At 49.1% G+C, this 25,547-nt stretch overlaps 1 protein-coding gene across 12 annotated transcripts in view; it reads left to right on the forward strand.

The window, feature by feature from the left end:
• Positions 1-4,553: 4,553 nt before the first annotated feature.
• SLC45A3 (solute carrier family 45 member 3) overlaps positions 4,554-25,547 on the forward strand; it is a 32,931-nt gene continuing 11,937 nt past the window's right edge. Inside the window, exons 1-6 of one of the 12 annotated variants that reach the window (XR_014185736.1) lie at positions 5,775-7,415; positions 8,907-9,411; positions 10,490-10,598; positions 12,396-12,497; positions 17,193-17,434; positions 17,804-18,994. The gene's annotated coding sequence lies outside the window, so the exon portion shown is untranslated. Of the gene's footprint in view, positions 5,745-5,774; positions 7,416-8,906; positions 9,412-10,489; positions 10,599-11,788; positions 12,278-12,395; positions 12,498-17,192; positions 17,435-17,803; positions 18,995-20,292; positions 20,612-25,547 lie in introns of those variants that run through there. The other 11 variants (XM_082069457.1, XM_082069461.1, XM_082069462.1 and 8 more) reach the window with 11 other exon arrangements.

Consider the following 25,547-nt stretch of genomic DNA (forward strand, 5'->3'; position numbering starts at 1 on the left):
CCCTACTTTCTTCCCAACTGCCACTAATATTTGACTGTCCTATTAGTAAACGCAGTGTTTGGCTGCTTTTCTCCCCACTTTTGCTCTTTTGAACCCCGTGTGTTTACTGACTGCTCAGTCCCGCGGGCAAATGCTCTGCCAGCACAAGTTAGAAGTTCCCATTGGCTCTGTAGTAGTATTTACAGAGAGTTAATACCAGAAACAACTGACTTGTTTTCCTATTTAATGGATGTGCATCTGAGAGTGGACACGCAAAGGGGTTTTGTAAATACAGCGAGTGCTGCCAAACCAGGGGGATGAGATTCCCTTGGCGAAGAATATGAGCCGTCGAGTTTTAATCCAAGAGAATTTTGCCTTGGGAATATCCTGTTTGTGTTTCTTTTGGTAGTGTTTGGTTAGAGAATGAAAATAGAGTCAAAAGGTGGAATTCAAGGTTCCATGTTGGCCTTGAAAGAGTAAATGGGAAGGAGTTGATTTAAAGAGCTGCTGTTCCATTCCTGCCCATCTTGCGTGTTGAAGGAAACCTGGCAAAACTCTGGAACTTGAGAGATTTCCCTCCAAACCTGTATTTAAAACCATCTTTTTAGGTATAGTCTAGATGCAGCAAACCACAAAGTGAACAGTATTTAATTTTTTACTTCTTTCACTGGTATTTGGGGTCTGTGTACCACGCAATATGAGAAATCGAGTCTTGAAAGGTCTCGCTAATAACGGAAACCGAGCTCTGGAAGGTGCGTGTTCATCGTGTGTTGATGGAAAAGCACTAAACGTCTGTAACGTACGACGTGTTAGACCTGAATTCGATCTGGGAGCGCTTGCTTCTTGGTTCATAACCACATCCTGGGCTACCACAGGCTCCAGCTTCAGAGCTTTATGTCGACCAGGAAATGGTTTTGTGTGTTTGGGGCTTTTTTTCCCCCCTCTTTCCATAGATACGGGTCAAGTTCAAGTGCTGTTATCCCACTGTGGTCAGGAATGCTTTTAAAGTCAATGCTGAATTGGAATCTTCAGGTCAAATTCAGCCCTTGGCCTTGGAGCGCAGTTGCAGTTTGGTCTCCTGCATGTTTTTTGATGGACAACAGATGAAAACAATCTTGCACAAAGACGTTTCCCACTCTGTCTCCTCAATAATAATTCATTTACCCTTCAAATTGATACGTTTTGGTTTATATTCAAGCATTACGGAGACATGGTGGGACAGCACACATGGCTGGGATGTGGTCATGGATGGCTGTGTCCTTTTCAGGAAAGACAGGCCAGCCAGGCGTGGTGGTGGAGTCGCTCTTTATGTGAGAGAGCAACTACAATGTATTGAGTATTGTCCAGGCATGGATGAGGAGCGAGCTGAGAGTCTATGGGTGAAAGTTAAGGGGCAGGCTGGCAAGGGTGATACTATTGTGGGCGTCTATTCTAGGCCGCCAGATGAGGGTGAGGAAGTTGATGAGGCCTCTACAGACAGCTGAGAGCAGCCTCACAGTCACAGGCCCTGGTTGTGGTGGGGATTTGAACTTCCCTGATGTTTGCTGGAAGGACGACTCGGCCGGCAGCCACAGTCCAGGAGGTTCCTCCAGTGCCTTGACGAGAACTTTGTGATGCAAAGGGTGGAGGAGCCGACTAGGAGAGGTGCACTGCTGGACCTCATCCTCGCTGACAAGGAGGGGCTGGTTGAAGCAGTAAAGGTTGAGGGCTGCCTTGGACACCTTCCTGTGTAACCTCATCTGGGTGTTCCTGCTCCATGGGGGGATTGCACTGGATGAGCTTTCCAGGGCCCTTCCAACCCCTGACATTCTGCGATTCTGTCATTCTGTTTGCTTTATATTCACTTGCAAACCCTGTAGCTTGAAAAGAGACTGATGTTTTATGTGAATAATCTCTTGTCTCTCAGATTGAATAACGTTTGTGTTTCTAGTAGATAAGATAACAGCTCCAGCAGCAATAAATTTCCTGTTGTCACACGATCTCTTTTCCTTGAGCATTTCTACCGAAGCAGGAGGTTTTGGTTGGCGTTATCAATTAGTGGCTTTCCCTAATGGTGGGGCCTGTTAGCTTTGTTCATCACAAGCGCTTTCAGCCGTTTTTGATGAATTGAAGTGGTTTATGTCTGAGAACTTCTGTCCTCTTGTGAGATGAAGTTAGTACTGGGTTTGTTTTTTTTTTAAATAGCTCTTTTTTTTCAGTTAAATGATCTTCTGAGTGTCTTGTCAAGAGGATATTCTTGTGGTCTCTCCTGAAGCATGTGCTGTGTTTCCACTTCATTTCCTGCGAAAGGAATGAAGAGAAGGAATAGTTTGAACATAATCCTATTTATTATACACAGCCACCATTTTTTTTTCCCCTAAACTACCTTTTTTGTTTGTTTTAAATTATACTTCACTCCTAACTATGACCCATTTGAAACAGTTCTTTCTGTTCCCAAAACCAGGTCAGTAGATTAGTTTTAAACTAACAGGTGATGCTTCTCACACAGGCAAACGCGGTCTCACGTTTGGAAGGGACTCAGGTTCTTTCAGTCTCATTCGCATTAAACTGGTTTTGCACCACGATACCACTAAAGTGACTTTCAAACCTTTTCCCTGTTTCCTCCTTTTGTTGAGCAAGGGTAAAAGAAAATATACACGGGTGTAAACCCTTGTTCTCACTCTCGCGTCTCCTCCTTGCGCCACTAAGGGCTTTGTATTTTCCCGAGGCGGTTGAATGCAAACATATATAATGTTAATAGAGTTTTTATATGAGTGCTAAATATTGCTATCTGGGCTCAGATCTAAGGTGAGCTTGTTGGATATTTGTTTCTTTCAGGAATATGGCTTCAATCTGCTTTAAATCCCTGGACCCTCCTTCCCCTGGCCAGGTTTGTGCTGGGCGCAGGTGAGGACAGGAACTGTGACACTGCATTCATTAAAATAAACAGAAATTGCCAAGGCTTTAAATGCTGGAAGGCATTGCTGACACCAAAACAAAGACTAGGTTTGTGTTTAAAGCTTGGTTATATCTGGCAGCATTGGCAGAATAGCTGTTGGTGTAACACACTTCAAAAAAAGAAGTTCCTTTTCCTTACTGATATTGCAACATTTCTTAGTTACTTGGATCTCCGGGCTTTTCTCTGACACAAGGATGTGTGGGAAATGCCATCTTGAGGCACGTGTTGTATCTGCTCTACGAGGATGCGCAGCAGCTTAAATACTTGTTAGTGGAGGCGGTTTGTCCTGGTGTGCAATGAGCCTCGATACTGAACTTGGGTTCAACCTGCTGCTAGTTACAGCACATTCCAACCCGCCTGGACACCCTCCTGTGTAACCTCATCTGGGTGTTCCTGCTCCATGGGGGGATTGCACTGGATGAGCTTTCCAGGGCCCTTCCAACCCCTGACATTCTGCGATTCTGTGATATCTGAAGTTACTATGACCAATAATAAAAAAAAGAAGGGGGGAAAGCCATTAGAACCAAATTCCTTGTGTCCTCCTGCATGTAACGGAGGAGCAGAGTCGATGTTGGACGCCTGCAGCTTTACCCTTTTCCTCCAGCTGGCGAGAAAGAAGCTGTGCTCTTCCTTTGTAACTGAGGGTCATGCGGTGGAAAAGTTGAGAAATGCTGTATAAAAGTCAGGAAAAGGAGAAAGAACCTCTTGTCCTCGCGGGGCTGACTCTGCCGTCCGCATCATGTGTACCTCTCCGTGTACGTCTTGGCCCTGTGCACAGGGATGTTCAAGATGTTCCTTCTGCATTTTACTGAGAGGTGAGCAAGCAGCTGGTGACTTTGGAGCAGTCGGGAAGGTAGCGAGCAGTCCTGGGTTCATTTATTCTGGTGGCAAGGCTGGCTGATCTTTTCCAGCTCTTATGTTTAGGCTTCTACAAGAGAAAAATTCCCCTATTAAAGATCAAGGCCAAGTGGCAGCTCGATTCATTCCAGAACAGCCTTCTTGGCTCCTTAATAAAAAAGGAATAAGGGGGTTGTAGTCGATAGTGCTCTGGAGTTGATCTCATTCTGACAGTGCTCATTACATCAAATCTGAGCGCTCACTCTACCATATGGAAAAAGGGGGGACTGTGTCTGGGACCCACCGCTGGGGAAAGTCTCCAGTGCTGTTTGTGTCTTGACCCCAGGCAATCCTCCCATTCTGCCTTCGTTAACCAAGTGATTTGCTGAATGCCAGGGACCCCTTAGCGAGTCTCCTGAGCCGCTGGGCCTGAGGGTGACACACAATTGTCAATAAGAATATCTGGTGGGGTTCATTGTGGAACAATTTTTAACATGCAGGTCAAAGTCATCCCTAGGATTTAAGACAGCGAGGCTGATTCGGAGGTGAATTAATCACAAAATTATCAATGCACATGCTATTTTTTTTTTTCATTTTATTTGGGAATAGGAGCAAAGGAGCTTGGCTGGTTCTAGAATACCTTCTTCCTGACTCCTGGCACTGCAAATAGCAATAAAAATTCTAGAGAAGTGTGACACAAAAGGAAAAATAGCTTTTAGAGACACTAAAGGAGAGAAGGGCAAGACCTGTGAAGATGCAGACACCTGGGATGATGGTAAGCAAATGAGATAGCCCTGTTTGCCTGGCTCCGTCATTGCGAGATTTGGATGGAAAACGCTCCTATTATTCTTCGGCTGATCCCTTTTTTAATTAATGAAGTAGAATCAAGTTTCTCCCAGTCCTACAGGATGACTTTAATGTTTCTTTGTAGGTGTATGGCCTCGTTCTTCACCATCTCTAGTGCTTCAGTTCTCCTAAGGCAGGATTCAAGATGCAGCTTATCGAACAGCTGCTTCCAACCAGTGCTTTGGAAAGGAGCATAACTTGGGTGTCTTTCTTCTGCAATCACTTCCTTCCATACAGTACAAATATTTCAGAATAAACACGCGGGGAAATATTTGCACCGCGTGCTATAAACAGGGCGCATGTTGTTTACCTGAAGCAAATATCTGCCCGTCAATTGTCAAACTATCCTTGCTTACACAGAATCAGAAGACACGGACTGGAGGAGTTGGGATTCAAGGAACTGGAACTTTTTATATCCCTTGCCAAACAAGTACAGTATCATTAAAGAAACGCGATGGTCCCTAACTGGAACAAAGCACAAGGCTTTTCATCTAGTTGTCCTTGTTCAAGAGGGGCTATGTATTAGTAAGTGGCTCTTTGGTGAAGGTCAGCAGCCTCTCGCATACCAGGGTTTCATCTGTCGCCCCCTCCTGTCACAGGGTCGTTGGCCAGCGCCCATTGCTGCGGGAATTGGACTGGAGGGCTCTGGGTGCATCATCTGTAAGTGGCTGAGCAAACGTGGCGCAGGGAATGGTTTGGAAATAGTTTCCTTGGCACCCGAACCAGAAAGAAATCCACTGCTTTGCCTCCAGCTTAGCGGGACTAAGCGGGGGCAAGGCAGAGAGTAGCTTAAGTTGCGTGTACCAAATACGCGAGAAGGAGCTCGATCCATAAGCAGCTTTCTCTAACTGGATTTGAATCAAAATAGGCTATTGCACAAGGAAGACCCCTCAGATCTTCTCCTGTGAGCTGGAAACCATCAACGGGCGCAGGAGTTGCCTGCTTTGCCCCATGGCAACGCAACTCTGGGCTGCAGCAGAACACAGTCTACCCCATTGGGGTAAGAGTGGGAAGGAAGTGGGCAGGATGCGAGTAATTACCTAATAGTCTGATGAGGAAAGCTTGAGCCATGTCAGAGGACAGGCGGGCCCTTCCCTGCGGGGCAGCTGGAGGTTCTGGCCAGGATGTTTTTCCTGCCTCACTGGTAGGACTGAGCGGGGATGAATTTGGGGAGAGGCGGGTGGTACCAGAGATGTGCTGCAGGTTGGAGAATAAGCTGGTGCAAAGCGATCCTTCTCTTTACAGGATTTCCTGCGCGACATGGAGGGTTGAAGAGCTGTGAACAGAAGCCAGGGCTGCGCAACGCTGAGGATTGAAGTTCACAGGAGCTGGAGGCTCAGAGAGGCCGTGGCTGCCACACCAAGCTGCGCTTCCTTTTTACACCGAGAAAACTCACACTTACCTGCACAGCAAAGTAAAAATAAATGCAAAGCAAGAGGATTCAGCTGAGCCGTTGTTCAGCTCCTCTCGAACTTCCCCTTGGCAAAGCTGTTTGGATTTCATGCTGTTGCAGTTGGCTGTTTTCTCCTTGTGTGTTCGTAGCAAGGACGTCCCTTCCCTGCCAGGTCCCGCAGTGTCCCCCACAACCACAGCAGACGGTTCAGAAGGCGACGGAGCACGTGGAAGGGAGGTTGGCTGCAAGAGGCAGAGGTTAAGAATGCGGCTCAGGGAACAGCGGGGGGAACGCGAAAATGTTTGTCCTGCGCTCTGTAAATATAGCAGATATGCCCGGATTTCAAACCTGGTTTAGCAACACAGTTTCACGGACAGCTTCTTTCCTTCTGCATCGCCTGCAGGGACGGGGACGTTGGCGCTAAGCGGTAAACGGTGGGAGCTGTTCCAGGATCAATAATGATTTGGAGGAGGGAGCGCGTTTGCTTGGCTGCAAATCCAGTAAGCGGTGCACAGTGACCCCATCTCCCTACCAAACAAGAAAACCCCTCTAACCAAATCCAGCCCTTCCAATATGAGACAGGTTTTGCAGAGTCTCAAAAACCATGAGATTGTAAGTCTTGAGACTCCAAATTAAAAATGGCCTTCTGGTTTTGGCAGTTCACGGCAAATCGTGTTTCCAGGCTTTTCTCTACAACCACAAGACGTGAAATTGATATTTTTAAAAAGAAAAAAAAACAACAAATACAACACCTCACTGAATCCATGACTCCAAGTGCTTTGAGATTTAACATTGTGAAGCTTAGGGCAAAACTGGGGGAGCTAAAAATTGTGCCAAGCCGGTAGAGCGCTGATACCGTGTCCTGCCTGCAGCCCTACATAGAGAAAATCCACTGCTCGCACCGTTAGTTGGGGGGGAAGGCAGTTTTTGCATGACCTGGTAGCCCCGTTACACCCCTGGATGTTTTCCAGCCCGTGTGTTGGAGGAGCCGCCGCTCCTGGCCGCGCAAAGTTGCTCTCGTTGTGGTTCGAGATGATACCCACCCACCCACGGTGTCTCGGGAGGGAGCTGAAATGCTCATTTTTGGCAGCCCACGTTCTGAAAGTTTTAGCCTGGTGGCTTCTCCTGAAATGCTTGAGACAGAAATACATTTCCTGTTTAGAAAGAGAACGAAGATAAGCCCTAAAGTGCAGCCGCCTGCTCTGGCTACCTCAAGTATAAACAGGCTGCGCGGCCGGGCGCTGCTTTTGTTTGTTCTAGTGGCTTTTTCTCTTTAAAGGTGCATTAGACACAATTATACAGAGTCCATCTTCTGGCACGAGAGGTCTGGGGCTGTCAGCTTGTCAGGAAAGATCCTTCTAAAATCCCCGAGTGTCCAGCACGAATTCCCACCTTTGTTCTCAAGCCGTAAGCACCACCAAGGTATGTTTCTACTTTGCATTTCTCTAACGCTTTTCCACCTTGGGATGTGAGCGCGGGTTGATTTTTCTGGGCTTACAGAGAGCGAAAGGTTTGCATCGTGAGTCAGCAGTCTGCAGTCAGGTTCGGGACTCGCATTTTCTGTAATTAAGCACTAAATAGGCTTAAAGCTTCCACTGGCCAATTCGAGCATCCGCGGGATCCCTCTGTGCACCATGGTTAAGGTCCGGAGAGGCGATGAGGACTGTGTCTGTGTAGCTGTGCTCGGGGTGACGCTGAGATGCTCTCTTGCCCTCTGACTCCTTGGTTTGTTTGCCACATGTGATGGTGCTGAACCCCTGTAATGTTCTAGCAGATACCACTTGACTGGGTACACGAGACTTAGATTAGACCAGGGCGCATCTGTACCACGATCTAATCAGGCATGAGCAGCTGAGATGGCAGTTGACTCTGTATTTCCCTCCTTTGATAAATTAATCTAGTTTGCAGATTCCCATAACGGCTCAATCCTGCGATATTCTGAACCTTCTAGTCCTGCTTCCGCAAAATTATTAGTTCCATTTATAAGCCCAGGACTGGATCTGCTGAAACCAATAGCATAAACAATATGAGGCTCTTCTTGCCGTGTTTAGGCACCCAAGTCTAAATTTTCAGAGTTGCTGATCCCACAGAAGATCCCGCTGGGTCATCGCCAAAGTGCTGCTGAGATCGAGGTGTGGGATCCTCAGGAGCTGCGAGCGTGGAGCGGGAAAACGTGTAACATGCCCCGAAATCCTCGGCTGGACGGTGGTTGAGTCACAGGACCATGAAACTCAAATCTGCGCTCGCTCACAGCTTTGTGAGCGCTGGCCCTGATGTGCTGCCGCCTCACTCTCTCTTATGTGTGTCTCTGGCTGCTTATCCCTCTGAAAGAGAGAAAAATGTGTCCATTTTTTGTTTTCTAAAGATTTCTAAATAAGGATCTAGAGGAACACGTTGCGAGTTAATTAAATCAGGACGGAGCGCCGATGTTCTTCAGAACTTGACGGTGCAACCTGATGAGAAATGAGATTGTGTTAAATAAATTAGGTGTGTGAACTTGCAAGTGGGACCCAGCAAGGGAAAAAAAGTTACAAAAATGGCTTGCAACAACTTTAAAAATAGGAAGTATAGTATTAAACTGAAGCGTGAGTTTTAACCGTGAGGTTTTGTTGTCAAATACTGTAGATTTGTTTAAGACAAGTTGTATACATGTCCCCTACTTGTGGGAGAATTACAAATTTCATTATCTGGGGAGGAAAAAAATAAAAGAAGGGATTATAGCCTTAATTCATATCGAAAGTACGGTTGCTTATCATAAAAATATGTCCATGAAGAATCAAACAGTAGCAGAAAAAGGTGGAATGTGACTTATTGTGACTTGTGTTTCATTGTTGTTTGGGGGTGGTGGTGGTGTTTTCCCCGCTCTGTTCAGTCTTAGCTCTTTCTTTTACTGTTTTCACTTTACTTTTCCAGATGTGAATCAGGAGTACGGCTGAAACCAGATGAGCCATTGCAGGACCCCCGTGTCCTTCAAGGTATCAGAGCATCACAATTCTATGATTCTTCTTGATCCGTGCAGGACCAGCACCTCGCTGTCAGCTTGGAAAAAAGCACCAACTTGTCCCAGAGAATTTCAGCGTCGTGAGCAGGAAGCATTAAACAAAAGCAGCGGCGTTGTGGAGAGGAAGGAGCAAAAGTTGTGCAAAGAAGAACCACGTAGAAGAGCTCAGGGTTCCTCAGTTCTCATACACGATGGAGCGGTTGAGCACAGAGCGAGTCCCATCCAGCAGAATTCAGGTGAGGTGAAGATCTGCTTTAAACTAAGCATGAAAACACCTTGGGAGGAACTAGAGCCGTGTTTACCTGCAGCCAGAACTCACAAATGCTTTCCGGAGCTGGAATCTGAGAAGATTATCGCAATAAAGATACGTCGCGCCAACCGGAGGCTCTACCAACAAGTTGCCAAGTGTTTGTCAAAGTGCGTAAATACTGTTATCGCTGCTTTATTGAAGGGGAAATGAGTTGGGAGATGGGAAGGCTGAAATATTTGAGTAGCACCCAACTTTTACAGTGCCTCAATTGAAGGGAAATTTTTCAGGCCTGCTGGAATTTAACGAACGAGTATTTGGTGTGGCAGGGTATCGATTGTCTTAATCCGCTCTGTTGTGTCTCAGAATCTCATCTTCATTAAGCTGCAGTTAAACCCATTTTCTGTCTGGCAAATCTAGAAGATGCGATGTGTCTGTGATCTCAGCGATGCCCCAGAAGGATCCACCACCTGCAATTTAGGGCAACAAAGATGCTGAAGGGAGTGGAGCATCTCCCGTGTGAGGAAAGGCTGAGGGAGCTGGGGCTCTGGAGCTGGACAAGAGGACACTGAGGGGGGACTCATTCATGGGGATCAATATGGAAAGGGGGAGTGTCAGGAGGATGGAGCCAGGCTCTTCTCGGTGACAACCAGTGATAGGACAAGGGGTAATGGGTGCAAACTGGAACACAGGAGGTTCCACTTAAATATGAGAAGAAACTTGTTCCCGGTGAGGGTGGCAGAGCCTGGCCCAGGCTGCCCAGGGGGGTTGTGGAGTCTCCTTCTCTGCAGACATTCCAACCCGCCTGGACACCTTCCTGTGTAACCTCATCTGGGTGTTCCTGCTCCATGGGGGGATTGCACTGGATGAGCTTTCCAGGGCCCTTCCAACCCCTGACATTCTGCGATTCTGTGATTCTGTGAATTTCTTTTTGAAAAGCGGCTGCTTGTGCCTGGACCCAGATCGCACGGTGCGTCAGGGAACAGACGATGGGAAGCTGGAGTTGATGCTGCTGGTCTGAGCCCACAATGCTGAGCATCTGGGAATCCACCTACCGAGAGCCGTACTCTCCAGTGCAAAAAAAAACATAAAAAATTTAAAGCAGCGCTAATAGTGATTTAATTGCTTGTGAACTTCCCCGACTACAAAACAGAGGCCGTTCTCCCCACCCAAATTCGGACTCTGGCGCTTTGCCAGGTTAAGTCATAGCACTTCAATATCTTTTTTTTCTTGCTTTCTTTTTTTCAGCTGCATCTGGAACGCCGAAAAACCTTTTGCAGGAAACAGCAGTGTCGTTTCTCCTTGTCAGCCGCCCCAGCGAGCGAGTTCTCAGCGGTTCGAGTGACAACAAATGCAGGTGCTTCTCTGCTTTTTTCCATGTGGGGCGAGTCCTCTCAGCCAACTTTGGGAGGGAACAGCTGCTGACAGTGAAAACAAGGCTGTCCTGCTGATCCCAGCTGAAACGGGACATGGGAATGGGATTTCTGACCTTGACAGGTACTAAACTGCTCAAAGGAGGGACCCTGTGGAGGTTAAAAGTAACTAAATCTTCATAAATGCTTCTGCAACTAGTGAATGAGTTGCAAAACAGAGGCCAAATCATTAAATAGTACAAACTAGCCCAAATCTTTTGGCGACCTATCAGCTGACGAACTGGCCCAAGTATTTGCAAACATTAATTTAAGAACAGCTGCATTCCTCTCTCGGTTTTCCTGTCCTCTGCTCGTGAGTATTCACGCACAAAGCAATGCTATTTGTTGATGGTGATGTTTAAGGCAGGCTCTTCTTGCCAAGGGTTCTCGTCTTGAGGTATATGAATAAGAGCATTTATTTTTCCTCAACTCATGGTTCTGTTTAGTTTTTGTTAGACAAGCTAGATATCGATATAATGTCTGGATCTCTCTGTACAATAAGTGTATATATTCTGCCTCGCTCTCCCACACACGCCATGTGATTTTTAAGCAGTCATCTACCATGAATAACGTCCAGGGGCCAGGTCACAAGCTTCCCAGAGCGTGGAATGCCATTTGCACACAATCCGAGCAATTACGAGTCATGAATAGATTAGGAAAACCAAACAAAAAAGAATGATAATAATAATAATTTAAAAAAAAAAAAAAAAAGAGAGAGAGAAAAAGAGAGAAAAAGGAGAGAGAAAAAGAGAGAAAAAGGAGAGAGAAAAAAGAGAAAAAGGAGAGAGGAAAAAAGAGAAAAAGGAGAGAGGAAAAAAGAGAAAAAGGAGAGAGGAAAAAAGAGAAAAAGGAGAGAGGAGGGAAAAAAGAGGGAGAGAAAAAGGAGGGAAAAAAGAGGGAGAGAAAAAGGAGGGAAAAAAGAGGGAGAGAGAAAAAGGAGGGAAAAAAGAGGGAGAGAGAAAGAGGGAGGAAAAAAGAGGGAGAGAGAAAGAGGGAGGAAAAAAGAGAGAGAGAAAGAGGGGGGGAAAAAGAGAGAGAGAAAGAGGGGGGGAAAAAGAGAGAGAGAAAGAGGGGGGGAAAAAGAGAGAAGAGAAAAAGAGAGAAGGGGGAAAAAAATGGGGAGGGGGGTAAGAAAAGGGCTTTTAAAAAATGCGACTGTGTTGAATGCGGGAGCGATGGCAGCGGCACCGGGGGGAGCGGCGGCTCCGGGGCCTCCGGGCGCCCGGCGGGAGCGGGGCCGCTGTGCCCGGCGGGGGCGGCCCGGGCCGGGGACCCCCCGGCACAGCCCCCCCGGCACAGCCCCCCCGCTGTCCCGCTCGGCCGCGGCAGCGCATGCTCCCTGCCGGCCAACCTGCCCTTTTAAACGGCGGCGGAGGCGCGGGCGCTGCAGCGGGGCCGGGCTGAGCCCCGGCCGGGGCCGCCGAGGTACGGCACGGAGAACCGGGCGGGGTTGCGGTCCCGGGGAGCGGGAGCGGCCCCGGAGGGGTCACAGGGGTGGGAGCAGCGCTGCCCCGGCGCGTCCCGAGCGGGGCCGCTTCGCTGCGGCTTCATCTTCGGTCCCGCTGATGCTCCTCGGCATCAAAACACACACACAAAAACCTCCTTGCGCATCAGGAAGCCGCAGGTAGAGCTGCCGAGCAGCGCGATGCACCTTTTCAGGCCTCCCAGAGCCGTGTGGATGCGGGATAAATATTAACGCACGGATGTGGCATGAGCTTTTTCTATACTTCTCATTGTTACAGAAACATCTGCCGCGACCGAGGTCGTTTTAAACATCACTGAAAAGTTTGGGAAGCGCGATGTGACCGTGGACTTCCAGAAATCCTGCGGACTTGTGGGGACAGGTCAGTGAATCCGTGGAATCAAAGGAACCAGGCACTTGACAAAGGGAAGTTTTTGTTGCGCCTAATTGTAGGCTCTGCTTTAAATTTGCTGCCAGGTTAACCTGCCTCTCTCCTTCAGCTGTAGTGGGAGCTTGAGGAGGTTGTCTTCTTAAAAGTGGTACCTAAATGTTGTAATTCCAAAGATTACTGACTTGAGCGTGACTAGAGTCTTTGGTGGTAAAATGCCTTAGTTATTTATGGTAAACATAAACTGAAAGACTAATCTGTCTTCCCGCGGATGACAGCTTTAGGAGGAAGAGAAAAGCATTGGAATAAACTAATACTTTTAGGCTGGGGATGGCCAGACTTGGCAAGATGCCTGGTCTTCATGTTTATGTTTAAAATGAAAATAAGAATTGGACAAGAAACGTACCAGGAACAGCTTTCCTAGTCCTGATCTAGATCTGTCACACTCCTGAGCAGTACAGAGAAAGCGGCCAGGCTCAAGCCATATCCATGCCAGCACTGTTCTACTGCTAGAAGTGGGTTCAAAAGCCTCGCATTTGTATGTGTAACGTGAGAATAACTAGAAAATTATAGAAATAGAACATGAGTAAGAACTTCAAAAGCATCCAAATGACCTGGGCACTGAAGTCATGCAGGCACTCCTGAAAAACATGTACCAGCCTTTAAACATTTCTCTATTATTCACCCTACGTGCAATCTTTGTTTTTTGAACTTGTGATGCTACCTGGACTTTCTTGCATCATCTGTAGCTCCTGCCCTTGCGCTCGGTGCAGCCGGGAATGCCGGATTCCCAGCCCTGCGCTTGGATTCCAGGCAGCGCCTTGAACCTCTGGAACTGATTATGGTAAAACATCGTGGAAGCCAAGAGCGCTCGGCTTACGGGATTTGAAAGGAGGATTAGAAATTTGATAACAAGAATCTCCAGAATTAATAGCAAATTAAATGAGAGCTTTACAGGGGATATAAATCCCTGTATTTCAGGGCATAAACCAATCTTAGGATTTAGTAGGAAACTTCTCCTTGTAGGGAGATTTTTCTTGCACTGGTGGGTCTATTCCCCTACAACTTATTACGTACGTGGCTTGTGCAGTGTCTTCTATAAGGGTATCTTGTCTTCTCGAAGAGGTTCCAATTAAAGTACCTGAACACCGAGGTGTTTCCCAACGTGGAGCCGTCGCTGGAAGGCTCAAACCACATGGCTGGAGGTAAAGGGAACATTCTTTGTGAACAAAACAGTAGTCTTACAGACTCTGAGATTATCATCACTGTAATGTGATAGAGTACTAGTAGATACTGCAATGTACTCCGGACAAACCGCACTGGCGGCATCTTTTGAGTGCACGCAGTCATTTTTTGTTGGCAGAAGTGCTGCTGGACTGGTTGCCGAGTTAGAAAACGTAGCCTTTGGTCTGCTTGATCTTTGCCAGAACCCCTAGAAAACAGGGATGTCTAGAGTAAACCCTTGCTAACCTTTTCCCCAAGGTGTTTATTTCGCTGGAGCACTCACGTGGCAGTTTTTGGGGGGGTGGAGGGGTGGTGTTTTTCTTCCCCCCGCCCCCCAAATTACATGTCTCTGCATGGCTGGACTCTGATGGCTCTGTGAGTGCACGCTCTTCAAAATGAACTAACCTTAGCCACCCGGTTTTGTAATGAAACTGCTGGTAGAAGCATTGTTCAGAGAGTGGACCGAAAAAGCTGGTCCTAAAGGCATCATATCCGTTGTATGATGAAGTGACAGGGCAAAAACTGCTCTTCAGATGTAACCGTGAGTTTCCTCGTGTGTCTCTTTCAAAGCCTCTTTGGAAATATTAACCTGTGTGCAGAGGGGCTGCATCACTCTGAAAATGTTAACCCAGAGCCTTTAGTGTTTGATCCACAAGAAGCTCCGAGGGTTTGCAAATTACTTCTTGAGGAATGCACAAAATCAAAGGATAACTCTGTAAAAGCTGTCTTTCTACGTGGTATTTCTAATCTATGAGATGATGTGAGGCTCGATCTCTGGCTTCCATAGTTTTACACTGATAAAACCCAGCATAAATAGTTATTCCTGTGGCAGTTTCCCAACTGCTCCGTCCCCAAGGAGAACTGCAGCCGGTGATGTGGCGGGGAGCTCAGGACGCTGCTGGGTCTGTGTGTTCTCCCCTGGCCATTACTGGTGGTTGGTTTGATTCCAGATGCCTATTAGTCTGTCACGTCTGGTTCCAGGCTGGACTAGTGCTAAGACCTTGCTTAAATGACGAGAAAAAACGCATAACAGACATTACAAAGTGATTTGCTGATGGTCTGTCTTTTTCTCAATGGCTACGTATTCTCAAGCAGTTTAAGCTTAATTCATATACAGCAATGGACATAATGCACTCCTTCAGAGGTTTATCCCACTTTTGTCTCCGTGGGATTGTAAAGCTTTTCAGACCAGCTCTAAACAGTGTGAGTAACATCTGTATGTGTTGATCCTGCGCCTTTCTCTGTATTGGAGCCGTTCATCCAAGGAGTGTCTTGTTTTGGTAGCTGGCTGTTGGGGGTTTTCTTTAATGTGTGTGTTGCTGTCTCCTTATCTTGGCTAAGGCAACATCAAAGCAAAACTCCTGACCCATTGAGTGAAAGTTGTGCAGGTTTGTGATGGATTCAAGGCTACGAGAAGCAACAAGACCAGAGGGATGGGAGGAGAGGAGCTGCAGGCAGTGCTGGGGATGAGCAGCAGATGGTGTGGAGAGGGATACACAGAAACTAAAGAGAGTTGTATCCGCCGAATCTTTTCCATTCACTCCTGCTGTTGCAAATAATTCCATCATATGATCGTGCCCTGTGGCTTCTGCAAAGGGTTGGGGGCGGGCAGCGTAAGACAGCGACTTAAGTAAAACTAACCCTGGAGAGCCAACCTTGTGATCCCTGTGCAGTTAAACTCATGATTGTTGTGCTGTGAGGGGAACAAGGGCGTCATGAGGAGCTTGTGAGCAGCTGTCAACCGCTCTCAATGTTGATTTGACTTCTGAATGTGGAATATCAGATGTCAAAAGTGCCCTTGTAGAAACAAGAACCGTAGGGAATCCTTGCTTTTAAGAAATGGGGAAAACATTATTCTCTGCAAGGTAGTGAAGTAACGTATGTGCTCATAGAAGACTCCCTGTGAGATGGATCTGCATAACGCAAAGGAAATCTTGCACTCGCCACAAACAAAAGGATAAAGAAGGCAGCAAACCAAAGAACTGTTTTTGCAGTTCTGTGCCCCGATGCTCGTATTGTTCGGTCAAACCACATTTACCTCTCAGACTGACAATATGTTGAATCCAAGCATCCCTTGAAACCTGTTCTGTTTCTTGTGCTGCTCTTTGCTGCTTTAAGAACCTGAGTCCGATTTTGTATTACAGAGCTGCCGAAGTTGCTAATATGTCCACCAACTAAGCTATTGAGTTGTTTGCTCAAAAAACATAACTAAGTGGAACTATAAAGTCACCATTTTATTATGATTATTTGTCTGCATGCTGTTCCTTGGAGGTCCTCAAATTGTGCCCTTCCTCCTTGTTTTCATATCCTAAAATGTCAGTTCCTCTTGCAGTTCGAAAATATTTGTTTAACATTTTGCCAGCCTGCATAAGAGGAGAAGCAGACCCCCATGAATATTGTCTGGCAAAATAAGAAGTGTAATGGAGGAATGTGATCCGAATGGCTTCTTTGTCTCCGTGCTGGAGGGTGGCTGGAACACACACAGTAATAAGCAGGTGCTTGATTTGCAGCTCTGAACAGTTTTTCTTTCTCCATGCATGTAATAAAAGCAACTGCTGCTAATCCAGATCTCGAGGCCTTAGCCCCATCTTAAATGCAGGGAAACCTTGTTTGAGTAACGCACGACTTGCAGGTGAATTCTCGTAACCGCCAGGTTTTGAATCCTCAGGTGTAAGGATGGCCCCTGGCAAAATAATGAGGTTTATTTGAAACAAGAAACTTAAACCAATGACGGGCATTGGCTTTGGTTTGCGAGGTCTAAGGTTTTTCTCTTCAATCAAGGGAGGAGATTTTTTCCCACCTTCATTTTGGTGGAAGCTGAAGTTCTCCACGGTGCTTTGTCTCCAGGAGAAAAATGCAGATATAATGAGTGCAGTGACTCAAATCGTGCGAGTTGTCAGCACTCAAAAAACGTTGATGTTCTTGCAGAGCAGGCTAGGGCCAGCTTCAGGAATCATGTGTACAGAGTTGTGGATAACATCTACATCTTGCTTTAGATTTATGGGTTCAGGGTTTCAGTGAAATGGTGCGTGCGATAAAATCCATGGATCGCGCTTTCTTTACCAAACATTAGGAGTGATTCATGCTGGGATCCGACCTGCTACATCAAAGAAACTGAGCTGGTGGTCAGACCTCAAATCCAACGCTGTTCTGCCATCTGCCTACTTCTAATTGAGAAGCAATGGCTCTGCAGTTGGGTTTGGAGTGGATGTGAGTGCACTCGCTCGGTTCTCTGTCCTCTCTGCACAGAGACCACAAGTGTGCGAGTTCCTGGCCAGTGATTTGATGCTTTTCCATCAGCGATGCTCTGTTTGGAAGTGCTGGGCTGTGCTCTGCCGCCGCAGAAGCATCTGCCGCTGATCCAGGATGGTACGCTGCTCTTTTTTCTCCTCTGCCCAGGCTTGTAAAGCCACTTCTGTTGTGATCTGTTCAGAGAGGGTTACACAAAGCGTTTCTGTTATCTAGAAGACCTGAGCTGTCGCTGAGCGTCCTCTGCCCATGCAATGTGTTGGCTGTCGCTGTGCCACCTCACTCTGGATTCTGGAAGAGAAGTTCTCTGTGCAAACAGAATGAAGGATTGTTCTGGTCACGGAAAGAGCTTCCTTGTAGGTCTGTGGCGAGAGGCAGTTCATAAATACAAAGAGACGGAGCACAAAGGATCCGCGAGGTGACAGTGGCTTTCCGAGGCAGCGGTCTGTGTGTACCAGGTACGGGCTCTATGTGACAAGGGAGGGCTTTGTGCAGGCGCTGTTGCTGTTGGACTCCAGAGGTGCGTTTGGGAATGTTTATGACAAACGACTCCTGTGTGCGAGGGGCGGTGGGAGCAGCTGGAGCGACGCGGGAACAAAAGGCTGCTGTGCAACGGCCAAGGCCGACCGAGCAATTAATGGGCCTGGAAGGGTGGCTTTTCATGAGAATTGACTAAAGCTAGGTTTAGGAGAGGGGCAGAATGTAGTCTGGAGAGGGGTCCGAGCATGCATATAAAAAGGAGAGCACAGGAATTACACTGCAGGGAGGGGAGGGAGGAAGGACGCTCCCCCGCTATTAAATCTCTTAGCCCACGGATATTGTTTCAGGGGAAATTCTTGCAACCTCAGTGCTTGAGATCCATCCATCCCGACTGGACACATCACTGGAGAATGCGCTGGCGGGAGCAGCCCCGGGGAAGATGATTCAACAGGGCCCCTTTCATCTCTGATTCCTGCCAACACAGCCGACGTTTGTGCTGCCCCCAGATACTGCCATTCATCACTGTCTGCGGCCAATGTTGATAGCAGCGCATCAGCCTTTTGGGCAGGAGCGGGGGACGCTGGCTCTCCCTTCTGCTAGCAGAAGGCTGTATGAGGCTGCTTAGCACACGCTGATGCTCAGAACGGCCGGGACGGTGCTGCTGATCAGCCCTTTGCTGTGCCTGCCCGAGGTGCCCGAGCCCTTTGCACATTGCGGCAATATCAGAGGTCTTTCTGCTTCATTTGTAGCTCGCTGAACTTTACTCCGGTAAATATGGGCAGAGGGAGCCCAGTGCAGGGAGAAAATCCTCCCTCTGCTCAGAAGCTGAGACACACTAACTGTCATTTATCCCCCGCAGATGTTTGCAGCAAGCGGTAAATAACTTAAGCACTCGAAGCGCTTTCCTGCCCGTCCTCCTTGACGTATGTGGTGTGTTCTCTGTGTCAGAGCAGGAAAGACCCGTGTGCAACAAAAAGCCCGAGCTCAGAGCGCTCTGCAAAATCCAGGGAACTTTGAACTTGAACTCCATGCTTAATTACTAAAAAGCTAATAATTTAGAGCTAATGTCCTTTCCAGGGCTCAAAGTAGAAATTAGGTTCCTGTTTGTAAGGAGAGAGGGGCTGGGGAGTGAGGGGGGTGGTGAAATGCCTCGCTCCATTCACCTCCTAGTGGAATGGTGATTTTGAACTTCGGCTTTTTGAAAGTGGAAAGCTCCCCTTGCAGGCACTCGGTGCTGCCGGGTGTTCTCTGTAAACGGCTACGGCTTCACGGTAAATCCCTGCGTGTTCAGAGGCCGTAACACATTCAGCCGATAATGAGAATGGGGAAAGGAAAAGGCTTAAGTTTCCCATAAAGGTCTTCCAGTGAAACTTATCTGTCTTAGAAAATAAAATCTGATTGCTGCTTATCTTTGCAATTACCCAGGCAATTTCAGGCAGAAGTGAAATCATAGAATCTCGTGTTTTTCAGTCCCCGGCCTCATGACTGGTCTGTCATGATAAGGGAAAGACTCTCCCGCTGCAGCAGTGATCTGAGAGCCCTCGGTAGCGCCGAGAAGTCGACGTGCTGCAGGCAGAACTCGGGGCTTCTGCAGTTTCCACTACCGCAGGCACATAAAACTACTGTTCTTAAAGATCTCAGGACTCTGATACATGGTCTTTGACCTTAAAGCACCCCAGAGAAATCCTGTTATTCCCTGCACACGTGCTCATCACCTGTCCCTTTGGCAGAGGGTGCTGGCCGGTGGCTCTTGCGACAGAAGGTGCTTCACTGACAGTCTGGTATATCAGCACAGACCCAGCCCTGTGGCCGCTGAAGCCAGACGGGTGGACTGGGAACACTGGGGGCTGGAGGGCCAGCAAGGGGGTGGAAACGCTCCCTGTGTCGGAGGGACGGGCAGCAGGGACAGCGGCATCTTCCCGCAGCTCCCAGTCTAAGGTATTTACAGCGTTTTTCTTTATTCCCTCTCCCTTTGGATGCTTCCACTGTGCGGGGCTGCCCATTCCACCTCTGTTCTTGCAGCGGCTCCGATACAAGCGGTCGTGCCATTGGAGCCCAACCCTCGCCTCTCGTGTGCTCGGCTCTGCTGTGACTGATGGGGGTTCTGCGCTCACAGCTGTCTTGAGGCTATTCCTCACTCTGCAAAGGCTCTTTGTCTCATTCAAAGCCATGACCTCATTTTAGAGACAGAAAACAGAGAGGGAGGAACCCACCAACCTGCCAGCGGAGGTCAAAGGGCTCGCTGAGAGATGTGTTAGCATCAAACTTCTCCGGCAGGGACACAAATAACTGGAATTGCAGACCAGAAAATTACCATGAAAAAATGGACTAACTACCATGTGATTACAAAAGAGCCCATTAGTTCTGTGTGTGTCTAGGATTCAAAGTATTGCCTTTGAGGAAGAGCACAAGGTCACGCTCCTAAAACTTGAAGCAGAAGGGTCTGTATGAGTGTGTGCGCGTTGCTCCTCTAGGGCTGACACACGGGGGGTTTTCACAGAACCCCAGAATGTCAGGGGCTGGAAGGGACCTGGAAAGCTCATCCAGTGCAATCCCCCCATGGAGCAGGAACACCCAGCTGAGGTTACACAGGAAGGTGTCCAGGCGGGTTGGAATGTCTGCACAGAAGGAGACTCCACAACCCCCTGGGCAGCCTGGGCCAGGCTCTGCCACCCTCACCAGGAACAAGTTTCTTCTCATCTTTAAGTGGAACCTCCTGTGTTCCAGTTTGAACCCATTGCCCCTTGTTCTATCATTGGATTTCACCGAGAAGAGCCTGGCTCCATCCATCTCCGATTCTGTGTGATGCCTTGGAGCCACGGTGGCCAGAAGAGCTGAGTTACAGCATTGGCTTGCTCGGGACTCAGACATCCCATTACGCAGCATTTGTTCTTTGCTTGGAAACAAGAAGTTCCAATTTCACTTCCCATTTTCCTGGTCCCGTGAACAGGCATTGCAAAGGGGACCCAATGAAGCAGCAACGGTTTCTGCCTAACAGATGGGAAAATTATTCTCCTACTCAGCGCTAGTGATTAAAACTCAGAAGTTGTGTATCTCTGTTATCAGTACTAAGGTGACCTGTGTTTTCTGTACATGAGAACAGCCTTCCACCAGAACTAATCTGCTCTTCTCTTTACCCTTTCCAGTTTGTTTGGGTAAGTGCTTTACTGTTCATTTTCTCTGTTTCACTCCCAGTGATAATTTCTTCCTAAGAAGGATTACAGTGACGCAGACCTGTGAAATCCCACATGGACAGAGGACTTTATGTCTTCATAATTTTGGTCTCTTCTCCCAAGTAACAAGCGACAAGATGAGAGGCAACAGCCTCAAGTTGCGCCAGGGGAGGTTGAGGTTGGATCTGGGGAACAATTTCTTCCCCAAAGGGCTGTGGGGCATTGGAACAGGCTGCCCAGGGCAGTGCTGGAGTCACCATCCCTGGAGGGGTTTAAAAGGCATTTAAATGAGGTTCTCAGGGACATGTGTTAGTGTCAGAGTTGGGTTGTGGTTGGACTCAATGATCCTGAGTGTCTCTTCCAACTGAAATGATTCTATGATTCTATATCTCAAAATAAGGTGGTGATGACCAGCACAAAAGTTCAGGCGCAATTGTTTTATTTAGGCAGCTGCAGTGGAAGAAAATCCAGATCCAACATCCGGTGGTCATTTGCAGAGTTGTGGTGAGTGTGGTTGGGCTTTGCTGGGTCACCGGTGAAGATGCCGTGAACCTTAGAGGAGCCCTTGTCTGCGCTGGGTTTTCTGTAGGGATTTTGGACTGTTGGCTGTAGGGCTCTGGGCAGGTAGCGTGGGTGACAGTGACAGCCTGGGGTCGGGGTCCCCGCAGGAGGGATTGGGTTTTCCGTGGCTGGACACAGACTCTGCCTGTGCAAACCTCGCCTCTGATGGGGACGTGTCCATGGGGACGTGTCCGTGGGGACGTGTCCGTGGGTCCGTCCTGACACAGCAAACTCCTCGCAGAGCCCCTGCAGCCCGGTGTGACGGGGACGGCTCCTCTGTCCCGGAGCGGGGGGGCCGAGCCACCGGTTGGAGTGTCACCCGTGGGGCGGCCGCTGCCCTTTTTAACAGCGTCCATCTCCTTTCTCCTCCCTTCCCGGTATTCCCTTTACAACCAGCCCATTGTGCTGTGAGCTACGGCAGCTGGGTGGAGTGTTTCAGGCTCAAGTGTAATTTCAGTGCCTTTAAAAGCCTTTGGAGGGCTTTTTTTTTTTCCCCTGAAGAGGACAGCAACGCCAACAAGGGATAATTTGATGGATTACTCTGCGGGGCCGAGGGGCTCTCCTTAATCCCCTTTGTGGGGCTGTTTGACGAGACGCGTAGCAGAAGCCCCCAGCCCCGGGCAGAGAAAAGGCAGCTCAGCAGGGTGGGTTTTACACACTGACATATAAAGACGGGCCCTGGTCATGTGGTGCCGGATATAATCTGTGCCCGTTTCCACGCTGCGGAGCAGGGGGGCACCTGGAGGGGGCTTATTTTTTCACTATCCAGTTCAATTTACATTTTTATTCTTCTGCTAAAAATAATAAGAGGAGAGGGTGGAGGAGGGGCTGACTCAGACCAAACGCCAGGGTGATGGGCACAGTGTTTGAACACCAAAAATGAGCTCTGAGCAAAAAGCAGAACCAGATCTTCTCTCGTTTCCCCTCCCACTCCAAAACGGGGGCTCCTCTCATGAAGAAAGGCGAGAGCTTTGGTCACGCCGGAGCAAAACAAAGCCGTAGCTCTGATGCAGAGCCAGCCAACCTTGTCTGGAGGTTTGGAGTTGTTTATAACAGACTTGACGCCAACTCAGGAAAGGGTGAGAGAAGCTCTTGAGCGTGAAGGCTGAAAATGCTGCTGCTTTGGTTGCGTCGCGGGTGTTAAAGAGCGTGTGAGGCTTCTCTGAAGTTTGCTGATCAGGTGCCAGTCCTGGGCAGGTAAAACGCTGTGAGATATTGTGTGGCAGGCGCAAGCGGTGCCGTTGCGGATCCCTCTGCAGCCGAGCTCACCTACGGGACATTTATTGGGCCACTTGGTCCTTCATCGCATCGCAGCTGAACTTGGCCCTTGGGTGCAGTCGTCTCACGGTGTCGCTGATGGAAATGGGGCTGAGCTGCAGACCAGCAAGGCAACATTTCAGCCCTTCGGCCTCGACCCTGCGTGTCTGCAGAGAGCGCAGCTCCCCTCCGCACCCTTTGCTCCCCCTGCCGCGGGCTGCAGCGGGTCCCCCTTGTTCCCATCCGAGATTTCCACCCGCTGCTGCTCTTTCCCTAAGCTGATATAATGGGAACCCCTGAGCTCAAAGGAAACGTAGAGTTAATTCAGAGAGACTAAATCAATCGCCCGTTCTCCCGTCCCTGCTCAGTGACCGCTCCCCTCTCCCCACGCCATGAATGGGGTCAAGGAGATTTGGGAGGGGAGAGGGTCAGGAGAGGTCAGGTGAGTTTTCCATTTCATCCCGCGCAAGCCTGCCAGAGCTATTCTCCATGGGGTATTTCCCATTCAGCCGCGGTGAATGGACACTGATAGCTGTGAAAGGATCTGGCACCATATGAACAGCCCTTCCCTAAGCGCTCGCTCTTGTGCTCTCTCCCATCCTTTCTTCCCAAGGGCTTCCAGGGAGCGGGGAATTAATAACGTTCATAAAGAGCCCCTTGGAAGGAAGTGTAACGCTGCGGTTGTGAATGGAAACCCGACGGCTGGCGATACCCTTCCCGCTCCCCCCTCTCTGCTGCTCGTTGGGGAGAGGTTTCTGCATCCAACCTGCTGCAGGAGGGATGATGTGGCATCATCTCCTGCTTCTCCAAAATGCGAGGGCTTTTCCTTTGCTAAGGCTTTTGCGTGGTGATTTTTTCCCATATAAGACAGACTCAGGTTATTACAGAGCCCTGACAAGTCACAAGTAGCTGATGAATCTAATTCTCTGTTTGATTATTATTGTGGCTGTTTGTCCAACTGTGGGGCGGGCGCACGACCATCATAAATCAGAGAGGCTGCGACCACTTTTAATAACATCTCTTGTCCCTTCTGCGCCCATGTGAGAGACTGGAAGGGTTATGGAGTGGCAGGATATGGATTCTTCTGAGGTCTACATCAGTTTTTCTCAGCCACATAACTACACGCAAATGTTATTTTTAAAGTGTCTGTCGCACTGTTTAGGTGCAATTACTTGTAAGATCTTAAGTTAGAAAGATTAGAGGGGTCTGGGAGGAGAAGAGACTTCTCCCAGTCTTTGCTTGTACGTGTCCATCAGCACGTAGTCCACTTTCTTCAGGTGTCTCGGGGTTCGTTTGTTCCACAAGCGAAAGGTGCGGGTCAAAGTCCGTTAGCGAGGGCGCGCGGAGCAGCGTCCGCACCGGCCAAGAGGGGGGAAGCGGGAAGTGAACTTTTCTGCTGGCGACGGTATAAATGAGTCCGTACAGCTGGTGGTGCCGGTAAATTCGGTCCTGTTTTGTGTCTGCGCTTTGCTCGAGTTCAGATGGTGGTTTCCTCCTTGCCACGTCGAGCGCAGGAAGACGTTTGTCAAAAGCTTTTCTGCGGCGTGTGAGCGGGGAACGAGCTCTGAGTAGGTGAAATGGGTGAATCCGACCTGCTGGCCCAGTGCCTCGGGAGGAGTGGACTCTCGGAAGCCACTTCCCCTGGCTCCATCCCTGCTCCTTCTCACTCCCGTAGGCTGCGGGGCGGGTTGGTGTCCCTGGGCTGCAATCGTTTCTGCTTTGCTTGCCGTTGCTGAAAAGGCTCCTGTGTGCAGCTGGGTGCCACAGAGCCCTCTCCTCCTCTCCTTTCCTCTCCTCTCCGTGTCCTTTGTCCGGCATTGTGCCACTTTGCTCCTGCCCCCGGACCCGCCCTCCTACCTGCCTGCCAGGTGAACCAGCCTCTCGGCGTTGATCTGTTGTTTCTCTGCAGAGAAAGGGAAGGAAAAGTTGAGGTTGGAAGCTTAAAAGTAAAACCCAAACATGGAGTTTAAAGTTGTTTTATTTCTCCTTGGGGAGGGAGAGGGAGAGCAGAGGAAGAGCCTGAGCGCTCAGCAGCAGATGATGTCCCCACGGCACGACAGCTCGGGGAGCAACTGCGAAAAAGCCCCACATGTGGCTTTCCTCTGCTTCTGTGTGCAGGAAACCTTACACAGAAGGGCTGGTGAGCCCCTTTTCGGGGGATGGCTGCTGTCCTTGTCAAGGTGCTTGACATTGTGCCCCTCTTGTAGAAGTTTGGGGAAACTGAGGCCAGAGGCGCCTGTTGTCACGCAGCTTTTTGGACCAACCACCCCTGGGTCTGGCTGTGACAGGTCTCCCCATCACAAGAACCAAATCCCCTTGGGCTGGACAGGCTGTTGCAGGTTCGCTTGGGTTGTGACGTGTAAGCGCTGCTGTTAGGCCAGGATCTCCCAGCTCGGGTTTGCCTGACTCCTTCCACATCACAGAGCTCCAGATCCACACCAGTCTGCCAGATGGATTGTCCTGGAAGACATTAGCAGTTTAAGTGAAGTGTTTGGTCTCACTGCTGGGACTGTTGCTTAGAGCCAGACTGTTACCTGCAAAACTGCAGGGAACATCTCATCATCTTTACAAGGAAAATAAGAATCCCATGTACTAAATCTCTGTGTGGCAGTTGTTTGTGAGGTGCCAGCACGCCATCAAGGGAAGGTGACAAATGTTAACACCAGGGCAGGGCTTTGAGCAAAGTCCAAAGCTGGAGTTTCCTTCTGGGCTGGTTTGGGGTGACGCGGTGCTGTGTGATCAGCGGGTTCGCAGGGCTGGTGCCTGCAGCCCGTGTTTGCTCAGCGCCCCGCGCGAGGGGCCCAGGCGTGGTTCTGCCGCTAATAACACACCGGTGCGACGGGTTATCGGGAGGCAGGGAGGGCCCTGAAACCAAACCCGCCCGTGTACCTGCTGCTGGTTCCACCTCTGCTCGCCTGCAAAGTACCGGAGTCGCTTTTCCTGGACGCTGCGGATCGTATTGGAGCCAGGCTGGCTTCGAGGAGCTAGGCTGGCTTTGGGAAGCCAGGCTGGCTCTGGGGAGCTAGGCTGGCTTCGAGGAGCTGGGCTTGCTCTGGGGAGCTAGGCTGGCTTCGAGGAGCTAGGCTGGCTTCGAGGAGCT

This window comes from Streptopelia decaocto (genome assembly GCF_964273445.1).
Source record: "Streptopelia decaocto genome assembly, chromosome: 19".
Lineage (NCBI taxonomy): Eukaryota > Metazoa > Chordata > Aves > Columbiformes > Columbidae > Streptopelia > Streptopelia decaocto.